Source organism: Arachis ipaensis, chromosome B08 (genome assembly GCF_000816755.2).
Source record: "Arachis ipaensis cultivar K30076 chromosome B08, Araip1.1, whole genome shotgun sequence".
NCBI classification, from domain to species: Eukaryota; Viridiplantae; Streptophyta; class Magnoliopsida; order Fabales; family Fabaceae; genus Arachis; species Arachis ipaensis.
Genome location: NC_029792.2, coordinates 84,053,147 through 84,067,944, shown reverse-complemented (window position 1 = coordinate 84,067,944; position 14,798 = coordinate 84,053,147).

Genomic DNA, 14,798 nt, shown 5'->3' with positions numbered 1-14,798 from the left:
GGGGCTTTTTGGCCCATTTTTGAAGGCTTTGGAGCATATTTGAACGGGGAAGCAACTGTATATCATACCATACATTACCATACTTCATAGAAGAGTTTTTAGGATTAGTTTTAGAGTAGTTTAGTTTAGGTTTTTAATGAGCAGATAATTTATACACTTTTTGGCATTGTTTTTACATAGTTTTTAGTTTGATTTAGTTAATTTTTATTATGTTTTTATTAGTTTTTATGCAAAAATTATATTTTTGGACTTTACTATGAGTTTGTTTGTTTTTCTGTGATTTCAGGTATTTTCTGGCTGAAATTGAGGGACTGAGCAAAAATCTGATTCAGAGGCTGAAAAAGGACTGTAGATGCTGTTGGATTTTGACCTCCCTGCACTCAAAATGGATTTTCTGGAGCTAAAGAGACCCAATTGACGTGCTCTTAATTTCGTTGGAAAGTAGACATCCAGGGCTTTCCAGAAATATATAATAGTCTATTCTTTTCCCGAGTTTTGATGACTCAAACTGGCGTTCAAACGCCAACTTCCTGCCCCATTCTGAAGTTAAACGCCAAAAATAGGTTACAAACCAGAGTTAAACGCCACAAACACACTGTAACCTGGTGTTTAACTCCAAGAGAAGTCTCTACACGTGTAAAGCTCAATGCTCAGCCTAAGCACACACCAAGTGAGCCCCGGAAGTGGATTTCTGCATCATTTACTTATCTCTGTAAACCCTATTAACTAGTTTAGTATAAATAGGACTTTTTACTATTGTATTCAAGGTCTTGGTCATTCTGGTTCCCCCTCTGGGGCCGAAGCCAATGAACACCATTATCACTTATGTATTTTCAACGGTGGAGTTTCTACACACCATAGATTAAGGTGTGGAGCTCTGCTGTTCCTTATGAATTAATGCGAAGTACTATTGTTTTTCTATTCAATTCAAGCTTATTCTTATTCCAAGATATTCACTCACACTTCAATCTGATGAATGTGATGATCCGTGATACTCATCATCATTCTCACCTATGAACACGTGCCTGACAACCACTTCTGTTCTATCTGCAATAGCTTGAGCGTGTATCTCTTAGCCTCCATTCCGAAAGATCGGAGTCTTCGTGGTATAAGCTAGAATCAATTTGCAGCATTCTTGAGATCCGGAAAGTCTAAACCTTGTCTGTGGTATTCCTAGTAGGATCTGGGATGGGATGACTGTGACGAGCTTCAAACTCGCGAGTGTTGGGCGTAGTGACAGACGCAAAAGGATCAATGGATCCTATTCCAACATGAGTGAGAACCGACGGATGATTAGCCGTGCGGTGACAGCGCATTTGGACCATTTTCACTGAGAGGACAGATGGTAGCCATTGACAACGGTGATCCCCAACATACAACTTGCCATGGAAAGGAGTATGAATGATTGAATGAAGACAGTAGGAAAGCAGAGATTCAGAAGGAGTAAAGCATCTCCATACGCTTATCTGAAATTCTCATCAATGAATTACAAAAGTATTTCTATCTTATCTTATATTTTATTTATATTTTAATTATCAAAACCTCATAACCATTTGAATCTGCCTGGCTGAGATTTACAAGATGACCATAGCTTACTTCAAGCCGACAATCTCCGTGGGATCGACTCTTACTCACGTAAGGTTTATTACTTGGACGACCTAGTGCACTTGCTGGTTAGTTGTGCGGAGTTGTGAAGAAGAATTGAGATTATGAACGTGCGTACCAAGTTTTTGGCGCCGTTGTCGGGGATTGCTTGAGTTTGGACAACTGACGGTTCATCCTGTTGCTCAGATTAGGTAATTTTATTTTATTTTTAAGCTTTTTACTTCTTATTTTCGAAAAATACAAAAAAAAAATTAATAAAATTATAAAAACCAAAAAAAATTTTTTGTGTTTCTTGTTTGAGTTTAATGTCAATTTTTAAGTTTGGTGTCAATTGCATCTTTTTTTATCTTCTTTAAATTTTCGAAAAATTCATGCATGGTGTTCTTCATGATCTTCAAGTTGTTCTTGATGATCTTCTTTGTTTGATCTTTTCAATTTTATGTTTTGTGTCTTTTCTTGTTTTTCATATGCATTTTCAATTTGTTAGTATCTAAACATTAAAAATTTCTAAGTTTGGTGTCTTGCATGTTTTTCTTTTCTTAAAAATTTTCAAAAATAAGTCTTGATGTTCATCTTGATCTTCAAAGTGTTCTTAGTGTTCATCTTGACATTCAAAGTGTTCTTGCATGCATTAGTTATTTTGATTCATAATTTCTATGTTTTGTTTCAATTTGGTGATTTTCTCTCTCTTTACTAAAAATCCAAAAATCAAAAATATATCTTTCCTTGTTTTACTCATAAATTTCAATTTTAAAATTCTATCTTTTCAAATATTTTTCAAAAATCAAATCTTTTTCATTTATCTTTACATATTTTCGGAATTTTTTAAATTGATTTTCAAAATCTTTTTCTTATTCTTACTTCATATTTTCGAAAATCTCACTAACATTTAATGTTTTAATTCAAAAATTTTTTAAGTTGTTACTTGCCTATTAAGAAAGGTTCAATCTTTGAATTTTAAAATCATATCTTTTGATTTCTTATTAGTTAAGTAATCAACTTTAATTTTAAAAATCAAATCTTTTTAAATTTCTTTTTCAAATCTTTTTTAAAATGATTTTCAATCATATCTTTTTCAAAAATCAATTTCAAAATCTTTTCTAACTTCTGATCCTTTCAAAATTGATTTTCAAATATTTTTCAATTAACTACTTAACTTTTTATTTGATTTTAAAATTTTTCTATTTCAATCATATCTTTTTCAAAATCATCTAACTAATTTTCTCTCTCTGATTTTCGAAAACTCCTCCCCACTTTTTCAAAATTCCTTTTTGTTAACTAATTGTTTTAAATTTTAATTTAATCTTATTTCTCTTTTAAATTTCGAATTATAACTAATATTTAAAATAAAAATAAAAATATTTTTATTTTATTATATTTAATTTTTGAATTCTTCCCCTTCTTCTACTCTTCTTTTCTTTTACTCACATAAAGGAATCTCTATACTGTGACATAGAGGATTCCTCTTCTTTTATGTTCTCTTCTTTTTCATATGAGTAGGAACAGAGATAAAGACATTCATATTGAATCTGATCCTAAACCTGAAAGGACTCTTAAGAGGAAACTAAGAGAAGCTAAAACATAACCCTCTGGAGAGGACTTGACAGAAATTTTCAAAAAAGAAGGAGACATGGCCGAACCCAATAACAATGGTGGAGATGCACGGAAGATGCTTGGTGACTTTACTGCACCCTCTTCTGACTTCTATGGAAGAAGCATCTCAATTCCTGCCATTGGAGCAAACAACTTTGAGTTTAAGCCTCAATTAGTTTCTCTAATGCAACAGAATTGCAAGTTTCATGGACTTTCATTGGAAGATCCTCATCAGTTCTTAGCTGAATTCTTGCAAATCTGTGACACTGTCAAGACCAATGGAGTTGATCCCGAGGTCTACAGGCTTATGCTTTTCCCTTTTGCTGTAAGTGACAGAGCTAGAACATGGTTGGATTCACAACCTAAGGAAAGCCTGAACTCTTGGGAAAAGCTGGTCAGTGCTTTCCTGGCAAAATTCTTTCCACCTCAAAAGATGAGCAAGCTTAGAGTGGAAATCCAAACCTTCAGACAGAAGGAAGGTGAATCCCTCTATGAAGCTTGGGAAAGATATAAGCAATTGATTAAAAGGTATCCTACTGACATGCTTCCAGAATGGAGCATCATATGTATATTCTATGATGGTCTGTCTGAGTTGTCAAAAATGTCATTGAACCATTCTGTAGGAGGATCTCTTCATCTGAAAACCCCTGAAGAAGCTTAGGAACTCATTGAAATGGTTGTAAATAACCAGTTCATGTACACCTCTGAGAGGAATCCTATGAACAATGGGACGCCTCAGAAGAAAGGAGTTCTTGAAATTGATACTCTGAATGCCATATTGGTTCAGAACAAAATATTGACTCAGCAAGTCAATATGATTTCTCAGAGTCTGAATGGATTGCAAGCTGCATCCAACAGTACTAAAGAAGCATCTTCTGAAGAAGAAGCTTATGATCCTGAAAACCCTGCAATGGCAGAGGTGAATTACATGGGAGAACCCTATAATCCTTCATGGAGAAATCACCTAAATTTCTCATGGAAGGACTAACAGAAGCCTCAACAAGGCTTCAATAATAATGGTGGAAGAAATAGGTTTAGCAATAGCAAGCCTTTTCCATCATCTTCTCAGCAATAGATAGAGAATTCTGAACAGAGCCATTCTGGCCTGGCAACCATAGTCTCTGATCTATCCAAGACTACACAAAGTTTCATGAATGAAACAAGGTCCTCCATTAGAAATTTGGAGGCACAGGTGGGTCAGCTGAGTAAGAAGATTACTGAAACTCCTCCCAGTACTCTCCCAAGCAATACAGAAGAAAATTCCAACAGAGAGTGCAAGGCCATAACCATGACCAACATGGCCGAACCTGGAGAGAGTGAGGAGGACGTGAGTCCCAGTGAGAAAAGCCTCATGGGACGTCCTCTGGATATAAAGGAGATTTCCTTTGAGGATCCAAAGGAATCTGAGGCTCATACAGAGACCATAGAGATTCCATTGAACTTCCTTCTGCCATTCATGAGCTCTGATGAATATTCTTCCTCTGAAGTGGATGAAGACATCACTGAAGAGCAAGTTACTAATTATCTAGGAGCAATCATGAAGCTAAATGCCAAGTTATTTGGTACTGAGACTTGGGAGGATGAACCCCCTTTGTTCACCAATGAACTGAATGCATTAATGAGGCAGACATTACCTCAGAAGAAACTGGATCCCGGAAAATTCTTCCTACCTTGTACCATAGGCACCATAACCTTTGAAAAGGCTCTGTGTGACCTGGGGTCAGGGATAAACCTCATGCTACTCTCTGTAATGGAGAAACTGGGAATCTTTGAGCTGCAAGCTGCAAGAATCTCTCTAGAGATGGCAGACAAATCAATAAAACAGGCTTATGGACTAGTAAAGGATGTACTAGTGAAGGTTGAAGGCCTTTACATCCCTGCTAATTTCATAATCCTAGACACTGGGAAGGATGATGATGAATCCATCATCCTTGGTAGATCCTTCCTAGCCACAACAAAAGCTGTGATTGATGTTGACAGAGGAGAGTTGGTCCTTAAGTTGAATGAGGACTACCTTGTATTCAAGACTCAAGGTTCTCCTTCTGTAACTTTAGAGAGGAAGCATGAAAAGCTTCTCTCAATACAGAGTCAAACAAAACCCCCACATTCAAACTCTAAGCTTGGTGTTGGGAGGCCACAACCAAACTCTAAGTTTGGTGTTGAGAGGCCACAACCAAACTCTAAGTTTGGTGTTGAGAGGCCCCAACCCTGCTCTGATTATCTGTGAGTCTCCATGAGAGCTCACTGTCAAGCTATTGACATTAAAAAAGTGCTTATTGGGAGGCAACCCAATGTTATTAAATTATATCTATTTATTTTTCATTGTTATTTTATGTTTTCTGTAGGTTGATGATCATGTGAAGTCACAAAAACAACTGAAAAATCAAAAAGAGAATGAAAAACAGCATTAAAAACAGCACACCCTGGAGGATAAGCTTACTGGCATTTAAACACCAATAAGAAGCATCAGACTGGCGTTTAACGCCAGAAAGAAGCACCAACTTGGTGTTAAACACCAATAAAGGGAGAAAAGTTGGTGTTTAACGCCCGAAACAAGCAGCAGTCTGGCGTTAAATGTCAGGATTGCACTCTAAGGGCGTTTACACGCCTAAATATAGCAGGGATGATAAGTCCTTGACTCCTCAGGATCTGTGGACCCCACAGGATCCCCACCAACCTCAACTCACTCTCTCTCTCTTCTTCACACCTCCATATCTCTTCCCCAAATACCCTTCACAATTCAAACCATTTCCCTCCCACACCTAACCCCTTGGCCAAACCACTTCCGTCACTCTATCTCCTTCATTTTCTTCTTCTTCTACTTTCCTCTTTCTTCTTTTGCTCGAGGACGAGCAAACCTTCTAAGTTTTGTGTGGTAAAAGCGTTGCTTTTTGTTTTTCCATAACCATTTATAGCACCTAAGGCCAGAGAAACCTCCAGAAAGAGAAAAGGGAAGGCAAAAGCTTCCACCTTTGAGTCATGGGAGATGGAGAGATTCATCTCAAAGGTCCATCAAGACCACTTCTATGAAGTTGTGGCCAAGTCATTTGTACCCTATGCAATTCAGCTGGAATTGTCATAGAGGGAGACATCCTCATTGAAGAGGACAATCCCATCACTAAAAAGAGGATGGAGCAAACAAGAGAGCCCACTCATGGACCTCAACAAGAGCATGAGGAAATTCCTCATCATGAAATCCCTGAGATGCCTCAAGGGATGCACTTTCCTCCACAAAACTATTGGGAGCAAATTAACACCTCCCTAGGAGAATTGAGTTCCAACATGGGACAACTAAGGGTGGAGCACCAAGAGCACTCCATCATTCTCCATGAAATTAGAGAAGATCAAAGAGTCATGAGGGAGGAGCAACAAAATCAAGGAAGAGACATTGAGGAGCTAAATCACTCCATAAGATCTTCAAGAGGAAGAACTAGCCACCATCACTAAGGTGGACCCGTTCTTTAATTTCCTTGTTCTTTATTTTTTTGTTTTTCGTTTCCTATGCCTTATGTTTTATCTATATTTGTGTCTTATTACATGATCACTAGTGTTTAAGTGTCTATGTCTTAAAGCTATGAATGTGCTATGAATCCATCACCTTTCTTAAATGAAAAATATTTTAATCACAAAAGAACAAGAAGTACATGATTTGGAATTCATCCTTGAAATTAGTTCAATTATTTTGATGTGGTGACAATACTTTTTGTTTTCTGAATGAATGATTGAACAGTACATATGTCTTTTGAATTTGTTGTTTATGAATGTTAAAATTGTTGGCTCTTGAAAGAATAATGAAAAAGGAGAAATGTTATTGATATTCTGAAAAATCATAAAATTGATTCTTGAAGCAAGAAAAAGCAGTGAAGAACAAAGCTTGCAAAAAAAAATGGCAAAAATAAAAGAAAAAGAAAGAAAAAGAAAAAGCAAGCAGAAAAAGCCAAGAGCTCTTTAAACCAAAAGGCAAGAGCAAAAAGCCAATAACCCTTTAAACTAAAAGGCAATGGTAAAAAGGATCCAAGGCTTTGAGCATTAATGGATAGGAGGGCCCAAGGGAATAAAATCCTGGCCTAAGCGGCTAAACCAAGCTGTCCCTAACCATGTGCTTGTGGTGTGAAGGTGTCAAGCCAAAAGCTTGAGACTGAGCGGTTAAAGTCGTGATCCAAAGCAAAAAGAGTGTACTTAAGAACCCTAGACACCTCTAATTGGGGACTCTAGCAAAGCTGAGTCATAAATTGAAAAGGTTCACCCAGTTATGTGTATGTGGCATTTATGTATCCGGTGGTAATACTGGAAAATAAAGTGCTTAGGGCCACGGCCAAGACTCATAAAGTAGCTGTGTTGAAGAATCAACATACTGAACTAAGAGAATCAATAACACTATCTAAATTTTGAGTTCCTATAGATGCCAATCATTCCGAACTTCAAAGGATAAAGTGAGATGCCAAAACTGTTCAGAAGCAAAAAGCTACTAGTCCCGCTCATCTAATTGGAACTAAGCTTCATTGATATTTTGAAATTTATTGTATTTTCTCTTCTTTTTATCCTATTTGATTTTCAGTTGCGTAGGGACAAGCAACAGTTTAAGTTTGCTATTGTGATGAGCGGATAATTTATACGCTTTTTGGCATTATTTTTACATAGTTTTTAGTATGATTTAGTTAATTTTTATTATGTTTTTATTAGTTTTTATGCAAAAATCATATTTCTAGACTTTACTATGAGTTTGTGTGTTTTTCTGTGATTTCAGGTATTTTCTGGCTGAAATTGAGGCACCTGAGCAAAAATCTTATTAAGAGGCTCAAACAGGACTACAGATGCTGTTGGATTCTGACCTCCCTGCACTCGAAATAGATTTTCTGGAGCTACAGAGACCCAATTGACGAGCTCTCAATTTCGTTAGAAAGTAGACATCCAGGGCTTTCCATCAATATATAATAGTTCATACTTTTCCCGAGTTTTGATGACGCAAACTGGCGTTCAAACACCAACTTCCTACCCTATTCTGAAGTTAAACGCCAAAAACAGGTTACAAACCAGAGTTTAACGCCACAAACAGGCTGCAACCTGGTGTTTAACTCCAAGAGAAGTCTCTACACGTGTAAAGCTCAATGCTCAGCCTAAGCACACACCAAGTGGGTCTTGGAAGTGGATTTCTGCATCATTTACTTATCTCTGTAAACCCTAGTAACTAGTTTAGTATAAATAGGACTTTTTACTATTGTATTCAAGGTCTTGGTCATTCTGGTTCCCCCACTTGGGCCGAAGCCAATGAACACCATTATCACTTATGTATTTTCAATGGTGGAGTTTCTACACGTCATAGATTAAGGTGTGGAGCTCTGCTGTTCCTCATGAATTAATGTGAAGTACTATTGTTTTTCTATTAAATTCAAGCTTATTCTTATTCCAAGATATTCACTCGCACTTCAACCTGATGAATGTGATGCTCTGTGACACTCATCATCATTCTCACCTATGAACGCGTGCCTGACAACCACTTCTATTCTATCTGCAATAGCTTGAGCGTGTATCTCTTAGCCTCCATTCCGAAAGATCGGAGTCTTCGTGGTATAAGCTAGAATCAATTGGCAGCATTCTTGAGATCCAAAAAGTCTAAACCTTGTCTGTGGTATTCCGAGTAGGATCTGGGATGGGATGACTGTGACGAGCTTCAAACTCGTGAGTTTTGGGCGTTGTGACAGACGTAAAAGGATCAATGGATCCTATTCCAACATGAGTGAGAACTGACAGATGATTAGTCGTGTGGTGACTGCGCATTTGGACTATTTTTACTGAGAGGACGGACGGTAGCCATTGACAACGGTGATCCCCCAACATATTGCTTGCCATGGAAAGGAGTATTAATGATTCAATGAAGACAGTAGGAAAGCAGAGATTTAGAAGGAGCAAAGCATCTCCATACGCTTATCTGAAATTCTCATCAATGAATTACATAAGTATTTCTATCTTATCTTATATTTTATTTATATTTTAATTATCAAAACTTCATAACCATTTGAATCTTCCTGACTGAGATTTACAAGATGACCATAGCTTGCTTCAAGCCGACAATCTCTGTGGGATTGACCCTTACTCACGTAAGGTTTATTACTTGGACGACCCAGTGCACTTGCTGGTTAGTTGTGCAGAGTTGTGAAGAAGAATTGAGATTATGAACGTGTGTACCAAGTTTTTGGCGCCGTTGAGATCACAATTTCGTGCACCAGTTTTCTCTCTTAGGGTTTTAATTAGGGTTTCAATGTAGCATTTTATACTTCAATTTTGTTCTTGGATTTTGCTATCTTATTGTAAGTTTTTCTTTAGTTCTCTCTTTTATGACATTACTTGTTCTACACTTTCTCATATTTTCATTTCTCTTGCCAATTTATATAGTTTTGCAATTTTGGATTTCTAGTTATTTAAATAGATGTTTGATGGCTTTTATATGTTTGTTTGAGTTGCCTTTATTGATTTTGATCATTTATGGTTCATAGATTTCATCAATTTCCCAATTTTGCCATTTTTTATGTTTATGCCCACTATGTGTTTAATGAAATGCCAATTTTGATTATGGGGTAATTTCCACCCCTTGGCTTGGGGAAAATGAGTGTATGGATTACTAGAGCCATAATGTCCAATATTTAGTGATAATTCTTGGGTTGTTAATTGTTCTTGTTCCCACTAACGCTAATTTTTTGCTAAGGTAATTAGCAAGCAAGCTAGGAATTGTGGGTTAAGAACACTTATGCTCATTTAACTTACTCACCGATGTGAGGGTTGACTTAGTGAGATTAATCCATCATAATTATCATAGTTGTGGTTATGGCAAGGAAGGAATTCCATAACTCATTCCAAGTCAATGTTTCATTTATGTTTTGAACTACTTTCCATTACTTTTTAGCCTTACTTGTTTATATTACATACATAGTTCTTTTATTCCTTTATTAGTTTATTAATTGCAATTTTATCTAGTTTTTTTATCTCTTTATTTGTTTGCTTCCTTATCATTGAAAATCCCCTTGCTACTCACAACCAAAATTGTGTGCATTCATTGGCATTAGTTCCTAGGGAGAACAACCCGGGAGTCTAAATACTCTCGGTTATAATTGTGTTTTGAATTGTGACAATGTTTAGAATGATAATTTGATTGATGATCAATGGTTGGGTTTGGACTATACTTGCAACGTCAATCCTATTTTTAGTACGAAAATCCATACCCATGCTTTTGGTCGTCGTCAAAGTCCACACTAACCAACCTATGAAATATATTCTACAAAAGACGGACCTAACAGGAAGGATGTTACAATGGGTTGTGGAACTGTCTGAGTTTGATTTAAATTATGAAGCTCGGACAACAATTAAGTCCCAGTATTTCGCTGACTTCATAGCTGAATAAATTGAAAGTCGAGAAAGTCTGATAACTTGGAGCTTGTACGAAGATGGGTCATCCAATAAACCTGGCAGTGGATCAGGTGTCGTCTTGGAAAGTGAGCAAGGAACTCGGATAGAACTTTCATTGAGGTTCGAGTGCCTTGCCTTTAATAACCAAGCAGAATACAAGGCCTTGCTTGCTGGCTTGAAGCTGGCTAAAGAAGTAGGAGCACAAACGTTGATGGTGTTTAATAATTTCCAAGTGGTAGCTTCACAAATTAATGGCACTTACCAAGCCAAAGACCCCAACATGAAGAAATATTTAGATAAAGCACAAGAACAGCTAGCACAATTCTCAAAAGGAGAGGTCTGACACATAACTAAGGAGTCAAATGCCTGAGCTGACTCCCTTTCCAAACTCGCCAGCACCAAGCCAAGGGGCAATAATAGAAGCCTAATCTAAAAAACTCTCCAAGAACCATCAATATCAAAGGGAGATAACAACTCATACATAATGGCCATATCCAATCAAAATTTAGGATGGATAACTCCCATAATCAACTATCTTAAATTTGATGTCCTCCTTAAAAACGAAAAGGAGGCTCGAAGACTTGTAAGGGAAGCACAAAATTACACCCTGGTCTACAATGTTCTATATAAAAGAGGAATATCAACACCTCTCCTAAAGTGCGGCCCGACCTCCAATACAAAGGAGGTCTTGGAGGAAGTACACAACGGCATATGTGGGAACCACTTAGGAGCCTGATCACTAGCCAAGAAGGTGATCTGGGTCAGCTTCTTTTGGTCGACCTTACAAAGAGAAGCGGCCGAGTTCATTAAAAAGTGCCTACCTTGTCAGAAGCATGCCAACTTCCATGTGGCGCCTCCTGAAGAACTTATTAGCGTCACTTCACCATGGCCATTTGCAAATTGGTGTCTTGATCTCCTCGGACCATTTTCTCAAGCTCTGGGACAAGTCAGATATCTCATAGTAGGGATTGACTATTTTACTAAGTGAATTGAAGCAGAACCATTAGCAACTATCACTGCCCAGAGAAGTTGGAAGTTCCTCTACAAAAATATTGTCATAAGGTTTAGAGTTTCCCAGTTCATCACCACGGACAATGAAACCAAGTTCACCAACTCGACCTTTAGAAATTAAGTGGCCAATCTCAAAATAAAGCACCAATTCACATCAGTAGAGCATCCTCAGGCTAGTGGCACACATGTAACCTAAAAAAGTACTACAATAAGGTAGCGCACCTTGTTCCTTGGTGTACTCTTTTTCCTGACCTGAAAGATTTTTTCCCCGATAAGGGTTTTTTCTAAAGGGGGTTTTAACGAGGCATCATAACAAGGGTAGCCAGAACCCTTAGTAGCAAATTTATGTAAAAGAATTTTTCATTTATCAATGATAACTTGATTTAAAGCTTTAGTAATTGAATAATAATAAGGATTTTATATATTTTAAGTTGATTAATTAGATTTTTAACTTTATTTTATAATTAAAAAGGAAATTGGTTTTTATAATTTTTAATAATTGAATTAGAGTATTTATTTGAAAATAAATAAAGTTGATAATTAAATAGTACTTTTATAGATATTATTGAATTAATATTAGTTTTTTATTACTATATTACCCTTAATTCTATTAAAATTACCTAAACTATCCAAAAATCCCCAAATTGAAAATCCTAACTCTAACCTTTTTACCCCATCGCTTCACCACCTCACCCATTGCCATCCCACCCCCATTTCTCCCTCTCAGCTACAACGCACACACGAAATAAAAGAAAACGGGAGAAAACAAATGGAAAAGGAAAAGAGACATGAGAGATAGCAGAAGAGAGATGGAGATCGAGGGTGTGAGAAAACGGAGGAGAACCGGAGAAGAAGCAGCACCGACAAGGAACACGCGCTGCCATTGGAAACAGAACCGCGAAGAGAGTCGTCGAGACGTGGGTGAGAGACACGGGGTAAAAGATAGCTCGCGTTGCCTGTGCCGTCGTCAAGGTCTTCAATGTAGCCATCAATGGAGGTCTGTCGCCGAGGAGCAGAATGCGATGGAGAAGGGAGACCGAAGCTAACACACGCGCAGTAGGGAAAACGGCATCGCGGAATGGATCTGGATCTTTCTGCTGCTATTTCGTCACTATCGCAGCTGGGTTGCTGCCGCCGACGCTGTTGGGTATGACCAGAGAGAGAGGTGATAGTGGTGGATGTTGGTGCTGTTGCACGCTAGAGGAAGGGCCGGTACGTTGTCTCAAAGCCGCTGCATCACCACCAGAGTTTCCTGCCGCCGTTCCCCCTGTTGAATGTCATCACCAGAGCTGCAGCCACTGCGTTCTTTGGATTCTCCTATAAAAACAGTAGGATGTCTTACTCTGAAACCTTTGTAGTCACCATTTTGTTATATATTACTGAGATTTTTGTGACATTAATTGTCTTAGGGTTGAGTTCCTATTGCTGTATGGTGCTTCTATGGCTATTGCCATTACGAAAAATGGTTAATTTGATGTCGTTGATTTTGGGCAAAGAGGAAAGTGTTTTCAGACCCGTTTGGCTTTGTGGTTTTCGACTGTTTAAGGTAGTTTTTTGTTAAAATCTATTTTATATTACAGAATTGTTATAAATAGATATGGACGTGAAAAATGTATTTCTGTGATTATGTTTGTCTTATGGATGTGATTGTTCACTGAATTGAATTACTGACTGCTTGAATGGTGTGCGGTTGTAGATGAAAAATTGATAGTGAAACTAGATCGGCATTGAAAATGATTTGATTTTGGAAGCGGTTTGATTTTGAATTAGCTTAATTTTACAAATGATTTAATATTGGAGCTGGTTGATTTTGAAAAAGACTTGTTATTGGAATAGGTTGAATTTTGGAAAATGATTGAGATTTGGAAATAAGTTTGATTTATTGGAAATAAATTGAATTAGAGAAATAAATTGGTATCGAAATGGTTTGACATCAAACCTGATCTGATATCAAAACTGGTTTAAAAATTAGAAAGGTTTTGATATTTGATAATTGTTTGATAGTGAAGTTGGTTGAGAACGGGTTGGAAAATGTGGTTTTGATGGGACCCGTAAGGGTGGCATAGTCCGAATTTTAGAGGAGATACTGTCCAAATTTTTGTAAAAAATGGAGATTTCTTTTAAAGTGGTTGTTTAGAAAGACTAAGATTTAAGGATTATATGACTTATTTCAGAGTTATTAAGAAAAAGATTATATTTTGAGTTTGAATTCTTAAAGAACGGAATGGGAGAAATGATGAGGATTGAATTTGAAAGAAGAATGATGAGAATTAATTTTAAAAGTATGATTTTTGAATAAATTTAATGATATTGAGAAACTGATTTGAAAATGAAATTAATTTTGATTAAGAGTTGAGACCTCGGGTAAGAGGCAGTGGCGTTGTTCACTTGCTTTGGAAAAGAGATGAGGAATAAGAATGAAGAAAACTGTGTTTGATTATGAAATTCAATGAATATGGTAAATGAGACATGGTTAAGGATGATTGATGACAAGTATATCTGTATTTTCTCGCTGGTTGTAAGGGTGACAGGGCACCTATTCCCTCTAATGGTGATAGGGCACCAACAAATGAGCTCATTAGCTATATGGCAGACATGCATCATATGCATTTGCATGCTTTGTTTGGGTTTGAATTTTTTTTGTTTGCCTAACTGCTTAACTGTCTTTAACTGCTATATATTTTTCTTGTCTGTTTTGCGTGTGTTTGTTTTGGTGTGATACTTTTGAGATTGAGTTTTGGTGCTGAATTGATGATAGTGTTAGTTGATTGTGTAATTGGTTTCTGATTGAGGTTTAGTAAAGTATGAAATATCAAGCTGTTCATCATAGGCTTAGTGAACCTATGTTTGGAACAGGTTGGTCATTCATACTGTTAGGAAACTTTTAAGGTTCTTTTATAGGAAAAGTGAGTTTTGGATTTCTGGATACTTAACTGATTTCTTTTAAAAAGGCTTTGAATTTTTGAGTAGTTAAACCGTCGGTTTTTAAAAGATTCACAAGACATCGATAATCACTGAGTTTGAAAATAGATTTCTCTTTAAATATCTTCTTATGACAATTCTGAAACTCTGTTGTGAGATCGTGTGGTTAGGTTCTCACCCCGTACTGCTTTATCTTTTCAGGAGACGAATGACGAGGCTCACGAAGAGTTTTATTGCGTTTTGCTTATTCGATGTTGTTGTTTTAG